Source organism: Oreochromis niloticus, linkage group LG6 (assembly GCF_001858045.2).
Source record: "Oreochromis niloticus isolate F11D_XX linkage group LG6, O_niloticus_UMD_NMBU, whole genome shotgun sequence".
In the NCBI taxonomy this organism is placed as follows: Eukaryota; Metazoa; Chordata; class Actinopteri; order Cichliformes; family Cichlidae; genus Oreochromis; species Oreochromis niloticus.
The window spans coordinates 42,295,080-42,313,091 of record NC_031971.2 but is presented as its reverse complement, the minus strand read 5'-3'; the positions used below and the strand labels follow the sequence as shown (position 1 = coordinate 42,313,091).

The 18,012-nt window shown below is 45.8% G+C and overlaps 1 pseudogene; it reads left to right on the top strand.

Moving 5' to 3' along the window:
• LOC100707248 (calpain-2 catalytic subunit-like) overlaps nucleotides 1-18,012 on the top strand; it is a 31,232-nt pseudogene that overhangs the window by 12,600 nt on the left and 620 nt on the right.

Genomic DNA, 18,012 nt, shown 5'->3' with positions numbered 1-18,012 from the left:
ACACCTTCCTCTCACACACACAGCAGCACAGTATTTCCTGTTTCTCTTTCCTGTTTCTCCAGATTGATCAAACACTTGTTTTTTCATATTTACAGTCTACAAACCCTCTTTAGTTTTACTAAGTCTTGGTCTAAAAACAATACACCCTTATTTCATGCACACTTTTAAATATTCCAAGTTTTTTGCATTTGTCAGTTTTCGTGACATCATTCACACAGTTAAAATCACTCAAAATACGCTTTCCTAGGAGTATTTTACAGGCATGCTTTTCAAACTCAGAAGGAGCAAATGAAATAAGAACAATTGTAACCTCTAATCATTCTCACAGCACACGCATAACTGGAAAAACAAAACACCACAGCCTTTATTTCTGAAAACAAGTTGCTATTGAAAGTAATATTTTAGTCTTCGGTATCTACAGTGCACTGAATATATATATATATCAAAACTCAGTCAATTACTATACATCCACTACCGCAACTCAGAACTTTATTTATAACCCTCTAATAAACATAAATGGCGTCTTAAACACACGCATTCAACAATGTTTGCAGCAGTACTTGTGAAACCAACTGTGGTTTAATCAGTTCACAGCTTCTTATTTGCATTTTATTACTTTCTAGGACATTCTAGTCTCTAATTCCTCTGTTTTCATGTTACAGCGTCTCTCACCAGCTCACTAGCTGTATTCAGACCTCCCATTTGACACACACAAACACACACTCCCCCTAAAAACCCACAAAAACTATCCCTAAAAACACACACAACAACCCTTAAGAAACTTCATTCATTTATTTATTATTATTTTAAACCCTTAAGATGTTGTGCTGTGTTTCCTCTGTGCCCGCTGCAACCTATATTAACATAAAGCCAAAATTTAAACAGTCTGTCAAATATAACTCCTTATATATTATGGAACTGGAAGAAAAACCACTCACAATGTGCTAAACCCCTCCTTAGCCCAACAAACATCAAACAACTTACACCTATATGTATCACTCAAAGTCAACAACAATACATTAGAAACACCAAATGTAACTGTGTATATTATCTCAAACTAAAACAAAACCCATCTAAAAATCCTAAAACATCTTACTTGGACACACCAAAAGAGACATCACATCACAGACTCCTTTCACACAGAAATCTCCTATATATTACCCAGACGTCTTTTTAATTACAACTGCACAGATTTTATCCCTTTTAAAACACCTACCGAATTTCGACAAATTTAATAATAACCGCCCAGCGGAAAACTCCCTGAGTTTTTTGCGACCAATTTACCATTTATCGGTCCCAGACCGCGGCCTCATTTCTAATGCCCTAACACAATTTATAAGCATGAACCAACCCAAACTCTGCCTGAAGCTCTATTTTTGGGCATTTCACATCCCAGGCTTCCCCGAAGTTTTAAGTTAAAGTTACACGCCCGAAACCCGGTTTCTACTGACCAAAAAAGCGCAATGTACTATCCCGGACAGTAAAAAGTGACCCAATCACTTTAGCGTATTTTGGGATGCCCCGTACCCCACAGATTGCCAAACTGGACTAACCCTATTCATTGATAGGTCAGGGTCAAGCGTCCTTGACCAGGAGAGACCGTCACATCTGAGCTGTGCGCTTCCTAAGACTATCCCATAGTCCCGTCCTAAGTTAATTTAATTACTTTGAAAACACCCCATAAAATCACACAAGCAATTATATTGATGTTCAAGCCCGGCTTTATATTCAATTAAAACTTAACTGTCACAAACACTTCGCCAATAACCTATAACTCTAAATTCACTCTGCAGTCCAACTGCTTTAAATACACTTATTCTCTTTACTCTTTACTTATTTTCAGCGTTTCATTATCTTTACTTTAACTTATACTTTAGTTCTCATGAGATTTTCATCAAAATCACAACAGACATCTATCAGTAATTTCAGTGAGTAGACTTTTAATTTTGTAATGATGTCCAATCTGGCACACTTAGAAATTCAACAGGTGGTGCCTACCTTTTGTTATATGCCGGCTTGTCACTCACTTAGACCACTGACCAATGCCTGAGCGCCTGACGCCTCGGACCTTTCTCCATCCTGTCTCACTTCCCCCCTCGGACGAAGCCCCCAAATGTTAAGGTTCAAAAATATAGGGAAGGAAACACAGGAGGAATGCAAGTAACCACACTGGTCCAAAGGGTAAAGACGATGATTTTAATGAAATGACACGCGTGGGAGAATGAGCGGACTCCGTAAGCAGACAGCCCCACAATCTCATCCTCCTAACATCAAAATACAGTTTTATATGCATCAGAGTATATTTAGTGACGCCCCCTCATTGCGTCATCACATACATCAGCTTCAAAACCACAAATGTTCTGTTCGACAACCTAAGGCCCAAGTAAAAGTACACTGGCTTCCATCTTCTCCCCGGTGGTTTCCCGTAAGCCAGCTCCGCTCTCGCATCGTGCATCTACTGCTTCATCAGTCAACTTTCACCTACACCCTAACAGTGTGTGTGTGTATGTCTCTGCGCATGCACAGAGTGTGCATCTGCTCTCTGCACCTTAGTTGACCTCACTTAGGCAACCAGGCTAAGGCCATCCTGTGTTGTGATGATCTTAACTTCTATGTAAAATGTATAAAACAAATATTTCAATCTACTACAACTACTTAAAACTTAATCAAAGCTTAATCAGACGTATAAATGCATAAAAGATGATAATAGCATCATCAAAACTCTGGTTTTGGTTTCACTTCCTGCAAAAGCTGCAACTTCAAAGACATAACTTCCTGTCTCATTTTGGAGTTACTCTTTCACCCTGCAGTCTGCATAAACCTTAACATTAACATTAACATCCACAGTTTAAAGTGGTTCTTTTTACTGGACCTGTAATAAAGGCTATAACCATATATATTACATGATTATGATGCAACAGTAATGACAGTAATAACAGAAATAACAAAATAATAAAAATAGAATTAATAAAAATAAATAATAAATGGAAATAACAAAAATGACAAAAAATAATACTTCGTTCCCAACAATCACCACAGAACGAGTCGGCGGCCGTGTGATGAAAATGCTGTTTCAGGTGCACACAGGAAGCACGATGGCCTGACGCACAGGAAGTGTGACCTCAGAGAGATGGCTGTTAAAAACCATTTTGCTCAGTTTTCTCCTCCATCAATCAATCAGTCTTTATTTGTACAGCAGTGTTGGTGCAGGTCAGGCATCTGATGATGACTGTTGCTTCTGTGCAGAAGCTGACCTCTGACCCCGAGTTCATCGTGTCCGGGGCTTCGAGGACCGACATCTGTCAGGGAGCTCTGGGTGAGAAACTGCCGTTCTTTGATTACCTGCGCAGGTAACTCAGGTAACGCAGGTGATCCGTCAGACCGGAAGGACCGGTTCCTGTAACTGAAGGAAGTCAGTCTATCGCACCGCTGCGTTCAAATCATTTTATTTGTCTGTGCGACAATTGCAGAGCGCACTCCTCTGAAACGTGGAACATCCAGCAGGGGGCGACTGAGAACACCAGAAGGCAGAGCTGATGGTAGTGTGGCGTTTCTGCCGTGCAGAGGATCACGCACGTTTGTGTGACTTCTACACATTAAAATAATGCTCACGCTGCTCGCTGGTGAAGACGGTGCCGCCATCTATGCTCCAGAAGCGGCACCTTTAAGGGTTCTGTACCCCATTTCTGCAGAGTCTGCCCCGCCCACATCTGATAACATTAGTGGTTCATATTAAAGTAGGTAAAGGTAAATTCTTTTAATCGTATCTGAGTCGATCAATTGATGATATCAGTCGTTAGAAAACGCACCCGTGGGCGGGGGACACCTGAGACGTTCTGTTTGTGTTTGACATCCACAGCAGACACACCTGAGCTGGAAAATTCCACTCAGCTGGGTGTGGCAGCACATGTGTGTTTTTTAACAGGTGTGTGACTGTGTGTGTGGGGGGGGGGGGGGTGCGAGTGTAGTCTTGTCAACACAAACTACAAACATGCTGACAGGTGAGTGGGTGGCAGCTACTTCACTGTGACGTGAGCGTGTAGTCTAGTAATGGTTTCTATAGTAACAGAGGGAGACACCCAGCAGGGTGCAGCCAATCAGACGGCAGCTTTCCCTGTAAAGGTGTTTGGCTCCAAACGAGGAAACGGGTCAAGTTTTTTTTGAAAACAGGTGTGAAAAACACCTGAGGCAGGTGTGTCATCCACCTGTCAAACATGTTCTGTTTACATCTTACAGCCTGTAGAGTAATCAGAGTATCAGCTGACTGCGTGGCCTCACAGGCCCATCGGCAGGTTAAAGGACCAATAAGATTTGGCTTTGATGTCCATCAGCAGTTTCCCCTCGCCGACTTCATATTCTGTGTGTGCATTTTGCTTATTTGACTTAAGTCCCGCCCCCTGTCTGTCGTCGTCCAGGTGACTGCTGGCTGCTCGCCGCCATTGCCTCTCTTCAGCACTGTAGCCAGGCTGACGAACAGTCAGAACTCTACTGAGCCAACCATCCCTTTAACGTTAACTAGTAATGACTTCATGAACTTCTTCACAAATAAAATTTTTATCATTAGAGAAAAATTTACCAATAATCATCCCACAGATGTAATATCATCTACAGCTACTTTTAGTATCATTGATGTTAAGTTAGACTCTTTTTCTCCAATTGATCTTTCTGAGTTAACTTCAATAATTACTTCCTCCAAACCATCAACGTGTCTTTTAGACCCCATTCCTACAAAACTGCTCAAAGAAGTCCTGCCATTAATTAATGCTTCAATCTTAAATATGATCAACCTATCTCTAATAATCGGCTATGTACCACAGGCCTTCAAGCTGGCTGTAGTTAAACCTTTACTTAAAAAGCATCTCTAGACCCAGCAGTCTTAGCTAATTATAGGCCAATCTCCAACCTTCCTTTCATATCAAACATCCTTGAAAGAGTAGTTGTCAAACAGCTAACAGATCACCTGCAGAGGAATGGCTTATTTGAAGAGTTTCAGTCAGGTTTCAGAGCTCATCACAGCACAGAAACAGCTTTAGTGAAGGTTACAAATGATCTTCTTATGGCCTCTGACAGTGGACTCATCTCTGTGCTTGTCCTGCTAGACGTCAGTGCAGCGTTCGATACTGTCGACCATAATATCCTATTAGAGCGATTAGAACATGCTGTAGGTATTACAGGTACTGCACTGCAGTGGTTTGTCCATCCATCCATTCGCTTCCGCTTATCCTTTCCAGGGTCGCGGGGGGCGCTGGAGCCTATCCCAGCTGTCACAGGGCGAGAGGCAGGGTACACCCTGGACAGGTCGCCAGTCTGTCGCAGGGCCAACACACAGGGACAGACAACCATTCACGCTCACATTCACTCACACATTCACACCTATTGACAATTTGGATTATCCAGTTAACTTATCCCCTCAAACTGCATGTCTTTGGACGGTGGGAGGAAGCCGGAGTACCCGGAGGGGACCCACGCAAACACGGGGAGAACATGCAAACTCCACACAGAAAGACCCCGGCCTGATGGTGGAATTGAACTCAGGACCTTCTTGCTGTGCGGCAACAGTGCTAACCACCGTGCCACCATGCTAGATCATATCTAATAGACTCCAGTTTGTACATGTAAATGGAGAGTCCTCTTCACACACTAAGGTCAATTATGGTGTTCCACAGGGTTCAGTGCTAGGACCAATTCTGTTTACATTATACATGCTTCCCTTAGGCAGCATCATTAGAAGACATAGTATACATTTTCACTGCTATGCAGACGACACGCAGCTCTATCTGTCCATGAAGCCAGGTAACACACACCAATTAGTTAAACTGCAGGAATGTCTTAAAGACATAAAGACCTGGATGGCCGCTAACTTTCTGCTTCTTAATTCAGATCAAACTGAGGTTATTGTACTCGGCCCTGAAAATCTTAGAAATATGGTATCTAAGCAGATTCTTACTCTGGATGGCATTACCTTGGCCTCCAGTAATGCTGTGAGGAACCTTGGAGTCATTTTTGACCAGGACATGTCCTTCAACGCACATATTAAACAAATATGTAAGACTGCTTTCTTCCATTTGTGCAACATCTCTAAAATTAGAAATATCCTGTCTCAGAGTGATGCTGAAAAACTAGTTCATGCATTTATTACTTCCAGGCTGGACTACTGTAATTCTTTATTATCAGGATGTCCTAAAAACTCGCTGAAAAGCCTTCAGTTAATCCAAAATGCTGCAGCAAGAGTCCTGACAGGGACTAGAAAGAGAGAGCAGATTTCTCCTGTTTTGGCTTCCCTTCATTGGCTTCCTGTTAAATCCAGAATTGAATTCAAAATCCTGCTCCTCACATACAGGTCTTAAATAATCAGGCCCCATCTTATCTTAATGACCTTGTAGTACCATATCACCCTATCAGAGCACTTCGCTCTCACACTGCAGGCCTACTTGTTGTTCCTAGAGTATTTAAAAGTAGAATGGGAGGCAGAGCCTTCAGTTTTCAGGCCCCTCTTCTGTGGAACCAGCTTCCAGTTTGGATTCAGGAGACAGACACTATCTCTACTTTCAAGATTAGGCTTCAAACTTTCCTGACTAGGAGCTGTGATCGCTCAGATCACGTGGGGATCGGTCTTTACGCTGTGACTCCATTGACTCTTTTAAAAAGCAGCTGAAGATATTTCTATACAAACAAGCTTTTAATACATTTTTAATTGTTTTATATTAGTATTTTATTTATTTGTGGTTTTATTTTGGAGAACTTTGTGATTTTTATCTGTGGAAAGTGATATAAATACATTTTACTTACTTATTAGAAACACTGACTCCTCCCACCAGCTTTACAAGGTCAACACCATGAAGCTTTTATTTTGGAGGTTGTGATCGTTGTGATTGGTGGCGTGTGATGTCACCGCAGATTAAACGGCTGCTACGAGGCGCTGTCCGGAGGAACGACCACTGAAGGCTTTGAGGATTTCACCGGAGGAATCGCCGAGGTCCACGAGCTGAGCCGACCCAGTCCGCACCTGTTCCTCATCATCCAGAAGGCTCTGAGCCGCGGCTCGCTGATGGGCTGCTCCATTGATGTAAGAGAGCGGGGCTTGTTTAACACCAGACTCTGGGCATTAAGGATCTCTGTAGTGACCGGCAATAACAGAGCATGTTTTAAACACTTCTCTGTAACCAATCCGAATCTTGAAGGGGCGGGGCTTACCATACTAGCCCTGTACATAATTGTGTAGAACCTGAACCTGCCTCAGGTATTTACCTTCCATCGCTGAAGCGCACAGTTCTGGTTTCCGTTTGGTTGTTCTTCAAAGGAAGTGAGACGACAGGAAGTGAAATTATTAATCTCTTGTTTTGTTTCAGATCACAAGCTCGGCCGACTCTGAGGCCATCACCTCACAGAAGCTGGTCAAAGGCCACGCCTACTCTGTTACAGGTGCTGCTGAGGTGAGACACAGCTGTTAATGAGCTCCACCCCCTCAGTGTGGTTGTGTTCTTCCTGCAGTCATACACACCGCATTTCCCATGATTCTTAGCTATATCGAATCAGTCTGTTTGTTCTGACCTGTTACCCAATCACACGATTCGGTAAGTTTATTTAACACAAGAAGAAGAAAGCTCGCTGCAGAGAGTCATTGTCAATGAGGGTGCTGATTCAGCTGTAACTGTGTGTGACTGGTGCAGGTGGAGTACCAGGGGGACAAGGTGAAGCTGATCCGGGTCAGGTGGAGTGGACCGGAGCGTGGAGCGATGAGTGAGTGATTTCAGGCCTTGTCAGGTGTGCTCTGCTCTCAGATCAGCTGCTTTAGACGACACACCTGCTGATACAAGGAACCAGAATAACCTGTTAACCACGCCCTGTGGGCGTCACGTGTGCTCCGCGACATGTCTGTGTGGCTGTAAGCAGAACATGAGCACAGCATGAGCTGCTCTCAAAGCTGTTTTGACAGAATGAGTCACCTGAGCAGGTGTCCGTGAGTATGCCCCTCCCTGCTCTGCTGAGGCAGCGGGAGGAATAAATGTCCATCAGGGAGGGGAGAGGGCAGCCGATGATCTTTTGTGGTGTCTTGACTACACTTTAGTGCAGCTGCCGTACATACCGTGATGCAGTATGTCAGCAGGCTCTCAATGGACGAGCGGTAGAAGGTCAGCAGCAGGTTGCACTTCCTGAGGACCCTCAGGAAGTGCAGCCGCTGTTGGGCCTTCTTGACGACCGCTGAGATGTTGTCTGTCCAGGAGATAGAATAGAATAGAATAATCCTTTAATTGTCCCACAAGGGGAAATTTGGTTGTAACAGCAGCCAAAAAGACACATATACAAACAAACAGTACACAGAACAGAAACATACACAATTTTTCTTACATATTTACATTAAGGACAATGGTTACTATAAACAGAGTACTGTACAGTTATTAAATTAAATATAAATAACTACAAGTAAGAGGCAAACCAGGTTGTAGTGCGAATTGATTGATTAACTTATTGCAGTTACAGTGCTGATGTAAACATCTATGATTGTTGGGAGCAGTTCTGATTGTACAGTCTGACAGCTGCAGGGAGGAAGGACCTGCGGAAACGCTCCTTCATGCATCGAGGATGCAGCAGTCTGTCAGTGAAGGAGCTCTGCAGTTCAGCAACATTTCCATGCATGGGGTGGGAGACTCTGTCCATCAGAGATGTTATTTTGGCCAGAGTCCTTCTGTCTCCCACCACCTGCACTGGGTCCAGGGTGCATCCCAGAACAGAGCTGGCCTTCCTGATGAGTTTATCCAACCTCTTCCTCTCAGCTGCCGATAAACCGCTGCTCCAACATACAACACTGTAAAAAATGACAGATGCCACCACAGAGTCATAGAAGGTGTCAGAAGAGATGAGGACACCAAGGAACCGGAAGGTGTGGACCCTCTCCACACACTCCCCGTTGGTGTAAAGGGGGGCCAAGTCAGTGCTGTGTCTCCTGAAGTCAACAATGAGCTCTTTGGTTTTCTTAGTGTTCAGTGTCAGGTTGTTTTCTGAACACCAGGCTGCCAGTTTCAGGACTTCCTCTCTGTAGTCTGCCTCGTCTCCCTTTGAGATGAGTCCGACTACCGTGGTGTCCTCAGCAAACTTGATGATGAGATTGTTGTTGTGGGTCGAACTGCAGTCGTGGGTGTAGAGAGAATACAGGAGGGGGCTCAGCACACAGCCCTGTGGGGAGCCGGTGCTCAGTGTGCGAGTGGAGGAGAGATGGGGGCGGAGCCTCACACTCTGGGGTTGGTTTGTGAGTCCTTTAAGTCCTTTATCCAGGCACATGGTGCTGGCGTCCACGGTGCGCTCAGGTCATCTCATGCCTGCGTGCTGACGGCTGATGTACGGCGTTGGTTTGTCAGGATCGCCTTGAGGCGACTGCTGTTGTGATTTGGTGCTATAAGAACAGAGCTGAAGCCTCTTTCATCAGATGACCATGACCTTTAACCTGCAGAGTCTGAGCTCAGTTTTGCTGCCATGATTGTGTTAACACACCTGAAGGCAGCGGAGCAGTAAACTGCCCAAACTCCTGCCTTAATAGAGCTGCTCACACTGATTAACAGATCAGTTAATCAGTGTATTGATTATTGTCACCTGACTGCTGCTGTGAGGTGGACTCACAGGTCTGTGACCCCGACCGTTCGTCTACCTGAGCGACAGACTGCACATTTTCCACAGGTATGTGGAACAGGTGACCTCAGTGGCTCACATCAGTGGAGGAGGGAAAACACATAAAGTCAGAATAAAAGCGTAAAGCTGGTGGGTTACCTGGGTGTGAGGCGCAGAAAAAATGATGAAATGATGAAAACGATCCATGCTGTCACTTCCTCTTTCCTGACAGCTCCGCGCAGTGGCGTTACATCAGCGATGAGGACCGCGAGCGGCTGAGCCATCGCTCCGAGGATGGAGAGTTCTGGTAAAACTTCACCTGTGTTGTATTTCCACCTGTGCTCACGCTGTGCACCTGTGGCTGCACTGAAACCCTGAGCTGTGTCTTGCAGGATATCCTTTCCCGACTTCCTGCGTCAATACTCCCGACTGGAGATCTGCAACTTGACGCCTGACGCTCTGAGTGACGACAGCGTCTCTAAGTGGGCTCTGTCCAAGTTTAAGGGCACCTGGAGAAGAGGATCCACAGCCGGCGGCTGCAGGAACTACCCTGGTGAGTGAGCTTCCTTCCTTCTGCTGGTTAGCAGCTGCAAACATGTTGTTGATCATTACTTAACTAATGAAGCAGATGTAATAACAACTTTCAGAACTTCTCGGTTTTGCATGTGATTGGGTCCAAAACATGTCACGGGGCCACGTTCAACTTGCATGCACCAAAAAACCTGGAGGACAGACTCTGAACCAACAGGAAGTCCACCATATCTACCTGTTTCTTTTTTCCTCATCAGCTTCAAGTTTGGTCCAAAGACCTCGTGATGCTTTATTAGACAACTGGGTCAAAGAAAAAGGTGTCTCCCTGCCAACCCTCCATGACTGTTTAAAACAAATACGCCACATCGAGTTATGTTCAGCGCCGCGACCGCTCAGAGACAAACACTTCGTAACCATCTTGAGCTCCGTGTGGTCGCGCTGCCTCTGATGCAAACTTTATTCCCAACTAAACAGAGAAAGTCTCCTTTCTGTCACTGTAAACAAGTTTAGCTGCACATTTAATCCCCGACATTTCTCCAGATAAGAAAAAGTGCAGCTCTGTCAGCTCCTTCTCCTGTGTTAGTCAATCCATCAGAGTTTTTGGGCTTAAATCACTTAACGTAAATGGAAACTTCATCATCACGTCATTGTCTAGGTTTTGACAAGTGCAAAATTTTCGGCCTCCTTCACATTTCTGACACCATACAGTGGGCCGGATTGGAGTCGCTGCCAGGCTGATTCTTGCCCCTGGGCCTTATTTTTAACAATGATTTGCACAAATCATCATCAGTCCGGAGGGTAACCGCTCCAACGTCTCTGGACGCTTCTGGTTCCAAATAAAACTGAGGTAAAGTTAGTCGAGTGGCAGTAAAGATATCAGCATTTTGCCGCAAAACAGGAAGTTGTTGCGACTTCAAAGTAGTGGTTTTTTGTTTTACTTTTTTCCCCAACCTGTCTGAACCAACAGTCAATATTAAGTGACATTGTAGTGCTACCTGCTGGCAGCAGGAAGTCTGCAGAGACCTGAGGAGGCACACGGCCAGATAAATCGCTGCTTCCATGCAGAACGTCTTTGATTCATCTGAGTTTAGTTTTCTTGTGAAGGTTCAGCTTCAGTGTTAATATGCATAATCCTACTTTACATTCCTCATCTTTAACATGAGCTCTCTAAATCAGGTGGAGGTGAGCTGAAGGGGGCGGGGCTCTCTGACAGATGCGTTCTGATTCACAGACATGCTCTGGATAAACCCGCAGTTCGTGATCAAACTGGACGAGGAGGACGATGACCCCTACGACAATGAGGCCGGCTGCAGCTTTGTGGTCGGTCTGATCCAGAAGGACCGCAGAAAAATGAGGAAGGTTGGAGAGGACAGCAAACCATCGGCTTGGCCATCTATGAGGTGAGACGAGGTCGTGAGCGACGCCTGTAGGCTGGATATAGAACATGTAAGACGTAAACGTTTCTGGAAGGAAGGTTAAAGGTGACAGATATTATTGATAACATCTATGTGGAGGCGCGTCTGACCTGCATCCTGTCAAAGATTAAACACCTGATAGTTGGAGCTAATCGATCATATCAAATCACGACAGCAGTTGACTGTTCTTTGATTTCTCCAGTGCCTTCAACACCATTCTTCCCTCGGTTCTGAAGGACAAGCTGGAGAACTCTGGAGTGGACCATCACCTCACTACCTGGATTTTGGACTACCTCACCGACCGACCACAGTATGTGAGGACTCAGGGCTGTGTGTCGGACAGGGTCGTCTGCAGTACGGGGGCCCCACAGGGAACGGTTCTGGCTCCGTTCCTCTTCACCATCTACACTGCAGACTTCTCCCACAACTCCACCCAGTGCTTCCTGCAGAAGTTCTCTGATGACTCTGCAATAGTCGGCCTCATCACTGATGGGGACGACAAGGAGTACAGAGGACTGACTCAGGACTTTGTGGACTGGTGCCAGCTGAACTACCTCCAGATCAACGCCAGTAAAACCAAGGAGCTGGTGGTAGACTTCCGCAGGCACAAACATCCTCCACTGCAACCACTGAACATCCAAGGTATGGACATCGAGGCTGTGGACAGCTACAGGTACCTTGGTGTTCATCTGAACAACAAACTGGACTGGACTCATAACTCAGACGCCCTCTACAGGAAAGGGCAGAGCAGGCTGTACCTGCTTCGGAGACTCAGGTCGTTTGGAGTGGAGGGCCCACTCCTGAAGACCTTCTATGACTCTGTGGTGGCCTCAGCCATCTTTTATGGTGTGGTCTGCTGGGGGGGCAGCATCTCTGCTGGGGACAGGAAGAGACTGAACAGGCTGATCCGAAGGGCCAGCTCTGTTCTAGGATGCCCTCTGGACCCAGTGGAGGTGGTGAGTGACAGGAGAATGGTGGCTAAGCTGTCATCCCTGTTGGACAACATCTCCCATCCCATGCATGAGACTGTGAAGGCACTGAGCAGCTCCTTCAGTGGGAGACTGCGGCACCCACGGTGTGGGACGGAGAGATTTCGCAGGTCTTTCCTCCCCACTGCTGTCAGACTCTACAATAAAGACTTTTGCAGCTGATCAAACACACAAACCCACACATGTGCAATAAGACTGCTATACGTGCAATTCTTCTTCTGACGAAGTTGTGTTTTTGTATTTTCCTACTCAGTTGTATATAGTATTTGTATTTCTATTTTATTCTATTGTATATATTATTCTATTCTATTTTATTCTATTGTATATAGTATTTTATTTTATTTTATTGTATTTTATTGCATTCCAGTGTTTTCTAATTTCTGCTACATAACTTTGCACTTTTGCTGTAACAAAACAAATTTCCCACCTGTGGGACTAATAAAGGCCATCTTATCTTATCTTATCTGACTCATAAGGTAAAGTCCCTACAATAATATAGACAACCTCCAACAATTACATGACCTCCTGTGAGCAAGGAGTTGGAGACGGTGGGAATGAAAAACTTTTGTTTTATCAGGAAGAAACTTCAGGAAAGTTTTCAGGAAACACTGTTAAATGTTCAGTTTCTATGCCATATGTTAAAACAAGATCTAGAGTGTGATTAAAGTGGTGGGTGGGTTCTTTTACACATCTGCAGCAGTCGTAATCGGACCTTTTCGGTAGATTCTGGTCAGACTGAACAGCAGCCTGAGGATGAAGATGAACCTTCCTTGTGTTTGTGACTTGTTTCCTTCCCAGTCTTTGAATCTTGTTTCTGTGTTTCAGGTTCCTGGCGAGGTATGGGGTCTCCCGCGTTCACCGCTCCACCTTCAGCCAGCTGAAGGAAGTGAAGTCACTTAGCAGTGTGCTTAATTGGCTGCTCCACGGTCTGATTTGAATCTAACCTGCCATCTCTCTGTTTGTGTCAGTTCTCTGGTCAGAGGAACATCCACCTCAACAAGAACTTCTTCCTGCAGCACGCCTCTGCCGCTCGCTCAGAGACCTTCATCAACCTGCGAGAAGTGTGCAGCCGCTTCTGTCTGCCACCTGGAGAGTACCTGGTTGTCCCGTCCACCTTTGAGCCGCACAAGAACACAGAGTTCTGTGTCAGAGTCTTCTCTAGGTTCTCTCAGGTGTTTTTCAAGCCGTGTTACATCACAGCACCTCTGTTGGTTGTCAGGGGAACTGCAGCTGCAGCATTGACATTTAGTTTCTAGAAAAACAGTGGTGTTACGGGTGCTGTTGGTTTCTCTGTTGTGTGACGTATGTATGTAAATTCACCTGTGCAGGGGCTCGGCTGTGATTGGTGGACCTAATGACCGGCCTGATGTGACTGGTTCCTGCGGTGGCCGTGAGCTACAAAAGGGCGACTGAAGAGCTGCACTGGTTGGGATGTGTGGCAGACTTCCCATGCACCTGCCTCTGGTCCAGACGGCGCGGCCGCAGCTACAGTCTTTTAGCATAAAGTCGGGCATGTGTGTGAGGTGCGGAGTAAGTAGGGGTGAGCTGCCGATTATTTTGAGATGCCTTCTTTTCTCCTGTGTTTTTTAGACCAGGGAGGTCAGTCTAAGTTATTTCTTTGTTTTCTTTTCCGTGGACAGGTTAGAGGGGAACCGAAGCATAGGTTGAGTTTTGTTTATTGTTTTGGCCTTGGCTCACCCCGAAGTATATACTCCCCCATTGTGCCATTAGTGTAAATAAATTATTGTTAAGAATCTAACGCTGTGGCTGTGTCTGTTTGGGTGTGGGAAGTCGCGTGACATCCTGCGCATCGTTACGGTCATTACGAGCCGGGTCGTAACAAGTGGATTCAAAATTGAGTCCGTCATGGGAACATAAAGGTTTCAGCTGACTGTGTTTGTTCCCACAGGGAGCTGGATGACCCCGTCAAGTCACGGGTAGAAAAGGTGAGCACGGCCGACCTGACCATTGCGTGCTTTTGAGCTCACATGTTGTTGATGGTATTGTTTCTGATGACGTATTCAACAGCTTGGACAGAAAGCAGCACTGAGCTGCTGGGCTCGTCCTGTTAGTCAGACTTTCTGAGATTCAGGAACTTCCCTGCAGATAGCAGACTGTGTTTACATTCAGCGGATACTTTATTAGGTATTTAGACTTTATTAGATCTGTCACCGTGGAGTGCGGTGAACTCATCGAGATCTGAGCTTTGTAACGCTGAGCATTATCACTACCAGCAGTCTGAACCGCTGATACAGGGACGACGGATCCATGTGGTCATGCTGTTTATTCCACATTCTGACACTACCTGAATGTCACAGAAGAGACTCAGTTTCCTGTTCTTCATGACAGGAGTGACACGATGTGGTCTTCTGATGTGGTGTATTCAGAGACACTCTTCTGCATAGTTTGGTAACGAGTGCTTCTTTGCCTTCCTGTTAGCTTCAAGCACTCTGCTCAACCCCCCACCCCCACCTCCACCTCTCCGGGGAATGCGGATTTCCCTGCTCACTGGGTATTTTCAGACCTTCTCTGTAGAATCTCAGCAAATCGCAGTTCGTGAAACACTCAGACCAACAACCGTGCCATGGCTCTCAAATCAGCTTTCCTCTCATTGAGTTGCTGTCGTATGATTGGCTGGGCAGGAAGCTGAACAGGTGTACCAAAATAAAACCTCAGAGACTGCTCCTTAATTCTAAATCATGTTGGGTTTTTACACTCAAAAAAGGATATGGCTAGAAAAACAGCATCCTGCAGGTGATGGGCTCTCCTTCAGCACACCTGGCCCTGTGAGAACCCAGGAGCAGCTCGTGCTCGCACTGACTGTGGTTTAGACGCCACGCTCCGTCCTCTGCTCTGCTCGTCCTCTTCTTATGCCAAGCACACATCTGCATTAAATATAACATCTGGATCTGACCCGACTTTCTGCCTGCTGCAGATCCACATAGACGAGAATGACGTGGACGACCGCTTCAGAGGTCTGTTTGGACAGCTGGCAGGAGGGGTGAGCCGATCACAGAGCAACCCATTAAACTCTGTCTGACGTCCCACTGAGCCGTCTGTCTGTCTGTAGGACTGTGAGATCTCCGTGTTCGAGCTGCAGAAGATCCTGAACAGAGTGGTGACCAAACGTAAGATGCACATGGCACAGAAGCGCCCTGTTCTCGCCTGCAGGTCTCACGTGTTCATCTGTTTGTGTTGCAGGCTCTGACATCCAGACCAGCGGGTTCAGCATCGCAACGTGCCGCAACATGATCAACCTCCTGGACGTAGCACTCGTGTTACTCGCAGGTATTATTTCAGCGTCCAACGAAAACACGAAACCACACAAACGAGCGAACAGGAAGTGCAAAACACTCATTCCTGCAGCCCTGTGTCTGTAAAGCTTTTATTCTGAAAGCCTCCTCACCGGTCTGTCTGTGATCAGAGGACTCTTACTGTGAAAAGTCTCTGAGGTCAGTTCCCTTCCTGAACTCTGCCGCAGAAAGATGGCACCGGGAAGCTGGGGCTGGTCGAGTTTAAGGTGCTGTGGACCAAGATCAAGAACTACCTGGTGAGTACAGGCCGGGAGAGCGTGATGAAGGTGAGGGTGGTAGAACGATCAGTACACCGGTTCCTCTGCGCGCTCACTAAACCTGACATGCACACGTTCTCACTAATCAGGTGTTATGACACCTAGCAGCAGGCTGGCGCTCTTTCATCGCGATAACGTCTCATTTGTAGCCACAAAAGTTTAACATTATCTCATGCAAAGCTTAAATAATGCATCAGAGCACCACCTAGTGTTGGGTTTATGCCACAGCTGCCCCAAATTACCAGTATCAATACTTAATCCACCAGTGTGCACAAACACTTTAATATAATTAAGTTTTTAATTTAAATAGATAATTACTGCTGTTATCATGGACTCAAATGTACTTTTTTACTTAAAAAATAATAAAGCATATTATTGTCTGTGAAGGTTCTCAGTCATCCAGGTCATCGTAGTCTAAGGAGCTTGGAAAGAAAAGCGTCTGGACTTCTTTAAGTTGCTTTAAGACGTTTCACCTCTCAGCAGAGAAGCTTCTTCAGTTCTAGGGTCAAATGGTGGAGAGTCCCAGAGACCCTGTGGGATGATAATAACAATAATAATAATAATAATAATGATAAATAATAATAAAGAATATTATTATTATTATTATTGTTGTTAAGATAAATTATTAGTTAGTTCATTCCTGAACAGAAGCGAATTTTGGTGGTTTGACGTTATGATTTATTAATTAGTGACAGCTCAGACGCCCACACTGTAAAAAAAAAATCTGTTTATTTGCTTCATAAATTAAATTCTTAGTTTGTTAACTTGTTTTTGACAGGCCCTTTAAATCTGTTCAGGACTGTATATGATCATGTTGCCTGGCAACCACATTAAAATCCCAGGTGAAACCAGAGTGTGTTACTGTCAGATCTCTGGAAGGTGGCGTGACCGCTCGCTGGAGCAGCCCTCTTTGTTCTACAGTCTTTGTGCAGATGATTGCACAGCTGATCGCACAGCTGGAGTGTTGGAGCTTGGCGGTCTGGTGACTCAGACGGGCTCTCCTCCACAGTCCTCGTTTATAAAGTGCTTTAGGAACAGAGCGGTGCTCAGTGGGGTAATTAGCCTGTAGCGCTTCGCGGCCCGTTTGACTCGAGCTAAACGAGTAAAAGAGTGTTTGTGGCAGCTGCTCAAAGCTTTATTGATCTGCTGTGATATTGATAGCATCGATTAGTTTGGTCCTAGCGCTCCTTCGTCCTCCATCCGCTGTGGTGCCTTCACCCTCAGATACACAACGGCTTTGTGCCCAATCACAAAAGAGGCGGGGTTTGATTGCAGCAAACTCTGCCTCTTTCATGTGATCTCGCTCGTAGCTAGAGTAATGAACCCCAGACGTGTGCCTGATCATGTGATCGCACACCTGCTGCTTCAGTGACGCCAGACAGCGAACCAATTCTGGAGCCAGAGGTCATTGCGGCATTGGCGTGCTGATCTGACGCCGCTGTGATGTGTTTCTGTTGTCAGAAAGTCTACCGTGACAGGGACGTGGACAATTCAGGGACCATGAGCTCCATGGAGATGAGGTTGGCGGTGGAAGACGCAGGTGAGCTTCGTCAGGCCTGTTCGCTTGCTCGAGTGCTTACCTGTTTGACCTCTGTGTGCTACAGGTTTCTCCCTGAACAATCTGCTTCATCAGGTCCTGGTGGCTCGCTACAGCGAACCCAATCTCACCATCGACTTTGACAACTTCGTGGGCTGCTTGGTGCGTCTGGAGGCCATGTTCGGTGAGTCGTCGCAGCCCTGAGTCACAGATGTTTCCATCTTCATCCTCCTCTTCATCCTGTCCATTTCCTCTCTGCAGACGCTTTCAGCGCGCTGGACAAAGACGGGTCGGGAACCATCGAGCTCAACTTGATGGAGGTACCATCTTCATTATTAACCACACAGCGATCCTCACTCAGCGTTG